The sequence below is a fragment of the Ruditapes philippinarum genome, unplaced genomic scaffold (assembly GCF_026571515.1).
Source record: "Ruditapes philippinarum isolate M1 unplaced genomic scaffold, ASM2657151v2 ctg4801_1_1_1_1, whole genome shotgun sequence".
In the NCBI taxonomy this organism is placed as follows: Eukaryota; Metazoa; Mollusca; class Bivalvia; order Venerida; family Veneridae; genus Ruditapes; species Ruditapes philippinarum.
This window is the reverse complement of record NW_026861228.1, coordinates 22,501-31,821: the sequence shown is the minus strand read 5'-3', so window position 1 is coordinate 31,821 and position 9,321 is coordinate 22,501.

Sequence of the window (9,321 nt, the reverse complement as noted above, 5' to 3'; positions counted from 1 at the left end):
TTTTATGTATCTCATAATCTGTATTGAAAATTTTATTACACATGGACTATCAAATTATGATTCGTTGCCCTAGAATTGAATAAACTTTCTATTTACACAATACGGGGTCATTCATTTGATTGAAGACTGATCTTTGCGTCTTTCTCTGAAATAATTATTTCCTTGTAAAAACATATTTGACCACATATTTCTGTCATTTAACTGTTCACTTTACTTCCGATTTTTGTTGTACCGAAACACATGTTTCTATTTGTGTTTTCTATTCGAATCTATAATCAGTTTAATGGGATCACCACCGGGTAAACGACTACTAGGTACTTTGGTCATGTTTTTTACCCCAAATATTTGAATGTTTCTATTGGGATTAAAATGAACTACTGGTTGTATAAATCCCTGACCTGTCTAATTCTAATAATGAGATTAGTGGATATATTAAGACTTTCACTACAAAATATTCCTAAACAAAAGAGCACATGTTTAAATTTATTCCTTTACAAATAAAAGATCAGAGTAGGGATCTGTCAATTGCCAGACATATTTTTAAAAGATACTTTTATGTTAAAAGTTCATTAATGAATTATGTAAGATGAAAATATAAGTATTGCTTTTTTTTATTTTGCTACTATTAAATGTAATCTTGTGGTGAAATTTTGTGGGAGGGTCCTTACGGATTTTGTAGTTAAATAGTTTTTTTTTCCGGCGATACATGGTTTAAGAATATAATGTTTTCAAACTTTATGTTCATCACCATTAGTGAATTTTTAGTTCTAAATGTATGCAAAATATTTACAAACAGCTATATGATATAGCGGTTAATGAGCGTTTTCCGCGTACAGCCTCCTAATGTGTACTAATAAGTTAGTTTTCCTTAGTTATCACACAAGCATGATCCATGTCTCTGATGTAAGCGACAGTTTACCATTATTTGTCTTTTTATTTGTCTTTAAAAAAATATTAAGGACTATTAATGGTTTATAACAACAAAAGAACATGCATGATATTGAGACTACGGTGTTGCAACGTTCTAGTTAATGACCCGTCATAAACAGTTGGTCGCTGCGTAGTAATTGGAAAATTGTTATCAAAAATAGTAAAGAATATTTGCCACCTAATTAAAGCATTTATCTATAAATTTTCATTTATGCTTTTTGTTTAAAAAATATTGATAAAGTTATTATATAGAAGGGTTTTCATACCAGAATATTTATTATCAACGTACGTATGCCTAAACCTGATTACCGCGGCAGTATGACGTCACGGAGCAGTGATTTTGAAAAAATAACAAACAAAAATCGAGAATTATTATCTTTACAAATTGCAGATATGAAATTAAAGAATTAAAATATTTTCTTATTGTAAATGTCTGTGATGAGTGATGAGTCAGCTTAGAAAAAATCAAGGTACTATTTTTTTACCTGATTACCGCGGCAGTAAGATTTGACGGACGGTTATTAACATTGGGTCGGCATAGCCTCCCCAAAAATGACTCTTATTTCACATTAAACGGTCTCTATTTTGGGTATGTGATAAATAAAATATTAAATTCGTGTAAGTTCATTACTAACTTTATTGCACTCGGCATAGCCTCCCCAAAAATGACTCTTATTTCACATTAAACGGTCTCTATTTTGGGTATGTGATAAATAAAATATTAAATTCGTGTAAGTTCATTACTAACTTTATTGCACTCGTTGAATGAATTAATATTATGCTCGCCAGACGCTCGCATAATATAATTTTATTCAACTCGTGCAATAAATTCAGTATTGAACTTACACTTATTCAATATCCTCTATGTATGGGTTGTTTAAGAATTAATCATAATGTTTACATCAATTATAAAATTATCTTGTATTCTTTTTTCTATTCATGTACCTTATCAATATGTTTTTATAAAACAATCCCTGTTTTAGATACTAGTTTAACATATTGGGGTGTATGTTAACTATGTAGTGCTTAAATGGTACTTTTAACTTATAAATTGAAATAAAAGATACTTAAAGTTTGTATTTTCTTAACAAACTATGCATTCATTTAACTTATAAAATGTCTTGATAAATTAAATCCCAGTTTGGACACTAGTTCAACATATTGAAGTATATGTTAACTATGTATCGCTAAAATGTTAATTATAGCTTAAACTCGTATATTGAATTTAATCTATCAATTTAACAAATCAAAATGTTTTTGTAGTTTAACACACAAGAGTCATCATTAACTATGTTTTACTGACACATTGGTCATAAATTTATTTTGAACTTTAGTTTTACTTATGAACAGTTTGTGATGAAATTTTAATACATTGATAAGATAAGATGAGATGAGATAAGATCTGTTGATAGTAACACTAATTTTAGCTTTATTTATTTTTTTATTTTATCTATTTCATTTTTTTAATACATGTTAACATTAAATTATATCATTTTTTTATTTAACGTGTACAAAGCTATAAATAGGCTGCATGTAATATAAAAAAAATATAGAATGCATTTTGAAATAAAATATTACAAAATACCTGACAAAAAAAAGTAGATGAAAATGTTGTTTATTGGCCTATGAACGAATTGCACTTGCACGCGTTCAAATTATCGTATATTTTTGTTTGTAAATTGTAATTGTAATCTTTTTGTCACAATTTGAATTGTCGCTCTTTCGTTTTCGTCGCTTTTCACGGTCTGTCGTTCCTCCTTTGGTTGGACAGCTTGGTGGTTTTTGTTGTCCAGCTTTATGTCATCTATTATAACGTTTGCTACAATTGTTTTCTATATGAAAGCGTATTTGAAGTTTCTGGTTAATCTTTTGATTATATCACAATCTATTCTTAGACAATAAAGACGTCTGGCTCTGCCAGACATTATCAATCAAATTTCTACGTTTGTATTTTAACCCTACTGAGGATGACACAAATTAACAAGGAGGAACATGTACCGTGGTAAAAGTAAAACATGAATACATTTCCAAACTTTTCATGAAAATAAACATGAATATTGAGGCGTGCTGCTTTAAAATCCTAATAATTGTATATTTATTAATTCCAGTCCATATACTTATCATATTTCAATAAAACTTACATATATGCTGTTTTGAAGAAAAAGTAAATATTTATACGTCAAAAATATACACAAGATAAAAAAATGTGTTAGAAAAAATTCGCACATCCTTCAAATCACCATGCATTTTCTATTTCCAATATTTTCGCATTATCCTTTTGTCAACAGGCGACACGAGTCATCTATTAAACATATATTACTGCTATTTATTATATATTTTCATCATATTTTTCTTTTTCAACAATATCAAACTTCATCTTCAATATACAAACACACTATGTGAAAAAATTTAAACTATCGCCGTTTTATTTATTTACAAAATATTTCAAAAAATTCAAGCGTGGCACTCGGCTCTGTCGTATTTAAATGTGGTGCGCTATGAATGTGAGAACCCGCATTATCCCGAATGACTCCAATTATCAAAGCGCATTTATATACAGCATATCTGAGAGTCGTTTTGTTTTCAAAAAAGCGTATATATACTTTCATTGATATATATAAAAACTATATGTGTTAGGATTAACAAATATATATTTCATTTTTATCTTAAGGCGTTTGAAGCTCAACTCCTAAGTGTCTGTGACTTTAACGTTAAGATAAAGACATAAATGAAATCGAGCCCACCGCACTGCGTTGCAATCGAATCCACCGCCGTCTGCGTTGTAATCAATTTTAGTCAATTATTTTATGAAAATGGTAATATCAATTTCCAAAAGTTCCAAAATATGGTTGTTTTGTGTAATTATCATACATACGATGCGATGCCAGTGTATTTAGGGGTAGTTTTGAGTACATTTGTAGTGTTATAAACAAAATTAAGCAAAAGTGGCTTCCCCTCGTCAAACCGTACAGAAGTGTTTGCATAACTGGTCATGATTTGCACCCCATGCGTGTAATAAGTTGGAAGAGTACATATGTGGGCTCCAGTCTCACTAGGTGTTATCAGTAGAACATAAAAACATAACGTACAAATACGTCATAATCTTACCGACACCAGCAAAAAACTATCCGACAGCCATGTTTTTCCACCGCTTCTGCGACGAATTCTCCATCGCCGCACCGGTAGACCCACCGCTTCTGCGAAAGCTATGGCCAGTGTGATTAAATATAGAGGAAAAACAGATTCGTTTTATTTTCAAAAGAGCTTTGATTTTATGTAAAAAAATGTTTAAAAAGCTAAAGCTTACCCTATGAATGATTTATTTTCGCTTTGACACGTGTTATATATAGTAACGGAAATCACATTTTCCTTTTACCGATGCACAATTTTAATGTCCATATGAAATATAGACCGAGTTAAAAGAACTTGTAATTACGATGTCTTTCTCTTTCGTTTACATGTTCGGACACGACTAAATGTTTTATCGATTATTTAGTGGTTTTAACAGGTCAAGTCAATATATTTATTGCATAAAACGTGTAACATATTTATAGCAAACAATACATGAAATACAATGGAATTGTATGGGCTTTATACTTATGCTTATACAATAGTAATTGTCAAAGGTTTTTCTGAAGAGCTTATAACATTGAAGAATGTTTGTTAGTTTCTAAGTAGATAAGCATGATATATATTGACCACACAAAATTTTTCTATTTACGGTGAACTAAATAGATTTAGTTTTAAGACTGTGCACTATTATAGCATAATAAAACACTGGGTTAAAGTCGTACATACAGAAGAAAATAAATATGTGTCTTTGTTATATAATATGCTCAAAATTAAAATGATTTAGAAAATGCACAGAATGTAGTTAATTGGTGCTCTTTAGTAAAGAACTTATTTTGCACAATTGGGTTTTTTTATAATGTATGGTTGCAACAAAATGTTGGTAATTGTAATTTATTTTTGTATTTAACAGTCAGAGAAGATCGAGTTACTTCCCTTACCGGATGTGACGTAAATGGGGGATAAAACTATGCATGCCGCGTAGACAGTTAGCTTATGCATAAATACTGATCGTTCAGTTATGATTATAACATGTAAAAATTTACGCATGCATACATAAATTTAATATCAAAACAACAGAAAAAGAATACAAAAACAAAGGTTGAGATTAATTCTCGCTACGGAGTGAAACAGCGAAATTTCAAAGTGAATATATTTATTAGATCTAGATTTTCTCTAATGCCAGGATAAAAAGCTAGAAACTAAATTAAATTTTAATATGTTATAAACACCCATACTGAAATTGCCTATTATAAATTTAAATGTTTTCTGTGTTATTTTCTGTCATTTAGAAAATTCCGGCGTATTTGTGACAAACCTGAAAATAAGATTGCCAATGTCTTTTAACGATTGTTTTTCAAGCTTTAATAGATTTGATTATACTCGATCAAGAGTCCTACCAACAGGCACAGTCAAAAATACGTAAAATTATAATTTAGTTAATGACGAACGTGTTTCACAACTTGTTTTTTTTTATACAAATATTTGATAAAAAAGAGTATGAATTGTAGAAGTATCAAGTTGAAAACATTAATTTACCAGCTTAAATATATTGGTGTGATGTACGATTTTTGAGAGTGCATTTTTTGCCGATATGTATGGTCCGAATTTTGTTTTATGGATCATCCTAGGGACTTTTTTGCAACTTTTGTCTTGAAAATCATTTAACTTATCATATTGACTGTGAATATCATACTTTTTTTCATTGTAAAAAATATTTAGAAATTAGAAATACCTATTTACTAAACTGGTATAATTCCGGAAATGAATAACATAACTTTTATGAATTACTCTCATCAAATGATATTTTTATAATTAAGAAAATCTTTACTTATATTTACCACCTCATGATATCTATAGCACAGTAGCATTTAAATGTAAAGATTGTCAAAACTTGTAAAAGACACAACCTTATAATGTTAAATATCATATTTTGTATGACATGTATTTTGGGCCGGTGGCCTTTATTTACTGAATAAATATTTTGACTTGACTTGACTTGACTTGACTTGACTATTGGTCATGCCTTACCGATTTGATTATACTCGATCAAGAGTCCTACCAACTGGCACAGTCAAAAATACGTAAAATTATAATTCAGTTAATAACGAACGTGTTTCACAACTTGTTTTTTTTACACAAATATTTGATAAAAAAAGAGTATGAATTAAAAAGTATCAAGTTGAAAACATTACTTTACCAGCTTAAATATATTGGTGTGATGTACGATTTTTGAGAGTGCATTTTTGCCGACACAAATAGTATACAGTCATGTACATTCAAAAGAATTTTTACTTTTTATGCCTTTACATTTTTTTTTGAAATTACATAGATTTATATTGTTTTCTTTTCTTTGTCTTAGTAATGCTTAAATCAAATTGATTTTTAATAAACCAGTATCTGGCAATTAATTATTACGCAGCCGCTTTTCGAAACTACAGAATCCTTACATTTTTGAAACTCAAAATATCTTTTGGGTATTGTATATTAGCAGAGACATAGACACATTATCTATATCTCTGGTATAAGCAAGTTAGTACGATTTAACTGCCTGGTAAAATTTTCATAATTAAGAATCTAACGAAAATCATGATCAGTTACACATGCAGGAATATGGTCTACTATTAAAACAAATCGTGAGCCTTATTATAGTAAACATATTTATTCATTTCACCATCCTGTTAATGTAATATCTTATTCAATTACACAAAATTTTGGCAATTTCAATCTGCCAATCGATTAAGATCTTTATATCCCTCTATTATTGTACTTAATCGTATCAGCATTGTCCACCGTATCCCCCAATGACGTCATCCAAGGGCGACAACTTGAATACGGTCTTAAATGTTTGTTCACTCCAGTCAGTCTCCTTTATATTTCGTTTCGTTGAAAGACTTTAAAACTGGTATGAGGTAACCTGAAAATAAGTTCGAAATATGGGTGAATAAGCCAAAGTAAATAAGAATTGCAAGATATATTGTTATAATGAAATTATTGTTAAATGTATAAACTGTTCGTCATAAAGTTTCGTAAATGTTTGCCTTATGGGTTTTTAAGCCAAATGGTTCTCAATGAAAAGTATGTATGTATTCTAGGCTTAATGAGGGTCCATCCGCCCTTTCAGGCACTGAGAGTACGGACCCCGGACATGTCACCATTCATGTCCTTAAATGTAAATATCAACCAAATGGTGACCTATAAATTTTGAATTCAGTAATTCACTGAATGATACTAAATATGTATGCAAGTCGATTTTTGTGATGATACAATTTTGATGTACAGGAGGCCAATGAGCTCATTATATGCATCATGCATCAATTAATGACGAGCTTGACTGACTGACAAGATTATGCAACTCGGACTAATACCTAACGCATATTTTCCGTATGCACAACCGACATGCACGAGCATTCCTTTCAGGTTTTTACAGGCAAATTTGGAATGAAATTTTAGCCAGTCTTTGTTTTTTTTTCAATTTTGTATAATGATACTAAAGAGAATATCCAAAAACTGGTAAAATATTAAACACATAAAACACATAGTAAGATTCAGCAAATGATATAGAACATATCATTTTATACTTGTTTGCATTTTTATTATTGCATTCTCAATGGAATAAACTTTGAAATTTCTTTATAAATTTACATAGATTCCGAAGAGTTTTCCGATTAGTTTCACTTAACAAGTTTCTGAATTTTTGTAAGGCAGGCCAGGTATAATAATAACGTTTTAAATATTTGCTACGTAGCTCTCTAAATTTTGGACATTTTCTATATTTAAAAGGGCCATAAATCTGTCAAAATCTATGATAGAGTTATTGGCCTTTAACAGTAATTTGACTATTATGCTCACAAATAAGTGTATTAGGTTTTAACCTATTCCATTGTGTATTTTTTACAAAACCAACTTGCATGCAAACCTTAGGCCAAACTGTAAAGCTGACGTCTTGTGTGTACAATATCGCTCCATATTCTTCGAAATACCGAGCTAAATAATGTACTCCATGGTTTATCCATAAATGCAAGTTTTTTTCTCTGTGAATGTACACCTGTGTGTGCAGTTTTTATGCAGGATGGCCAGTTTATTAGTGCGTTATATGTATGAAGAGTGTTGATCATATGAATTATCTTAATCATACAAATCTGTCCAAAAATCATTATTTAATGGCGGTTATCTTGGATTTTGAAGCCATATTGAATTTTTTGCCGATGCTACTAAAGCATTTTACCAGGAAATTACTGTTATTGACCTACAATGTCAATTTATATCATTTTCATGTCATAAATAACTTCATTTTGTCGTGTCCCATATACATTGTACATTTCCGCGGCCATCTTAGATTTTTGCGGCCATCTTGGATTTTTTAAGTGGTTCCCAGGCTGAAACGAATCGAAATACTATATCTTGTCACCATGCCATGTTTCATGCTTTTCACAGAAGGTGCATCATTATTTCACTGATTTCTTGGACTATAAGTAAAAAAATATTTATTCATTTTCGATCATTTAAACAAGTTGTCTCCGTTCAAGGAATATTTATGTAGCGTCCACGTTCTATTGCCAAATCTTGTGAAGATTCGTTAAAGATATTCTTAAATTTGCTTGCTGTATAAAGTCGAGATAGTTTTCAAATTTACATTCATGTTTAAATGACAAGACGAGGAGAGTTATTTATTGATGAGCATCATCTAATATCCGTTGCTTAATCTTTACGTTAATTTGAATGTTAAATTGGTTTTGCCATAAATACATTAAACCGTGATTATTAAGTATTTCTTTAATCTCACTTTAAGTCGCCGAATAGAGCATCTACGTTTTGTAGAGTTTTACGCATAGAACTTTCCTACACAATTTCGTATGTAAATCTCCAACGTGATGGCCCCATACCTCTGCACAATAATATATGAGAACCAAAAAGATATATTTTGGGCGGACACATGTAATTCTAATTGGTTGTAAACAATGAATGAATTATGAAGAGAAAACTGAGCGATTCCCCGTTGCGTGCGATTCCAAAGCCCGTTTTTAAACAAATGAACACCAAGATATTTAAATGACTAAACGATGTCAATACGCGAGTTACATATATAAAAGTCATATGCTGTATGGCGTACATGCATATTTATTTTTGTTTTACTGACGTTTAATCGAAGTCTCCATGAATAGCAGAAACTCTGTACATCACTGTACATCATTTATAATAATAATAATAATAATAATAATAATAATAATAATAATAATAATAATAATAATAATAATAATAAGCTTTACTTCACGTGAATTATGACTGAAACTAACCACGCTACACGATGAGATGCGGCAT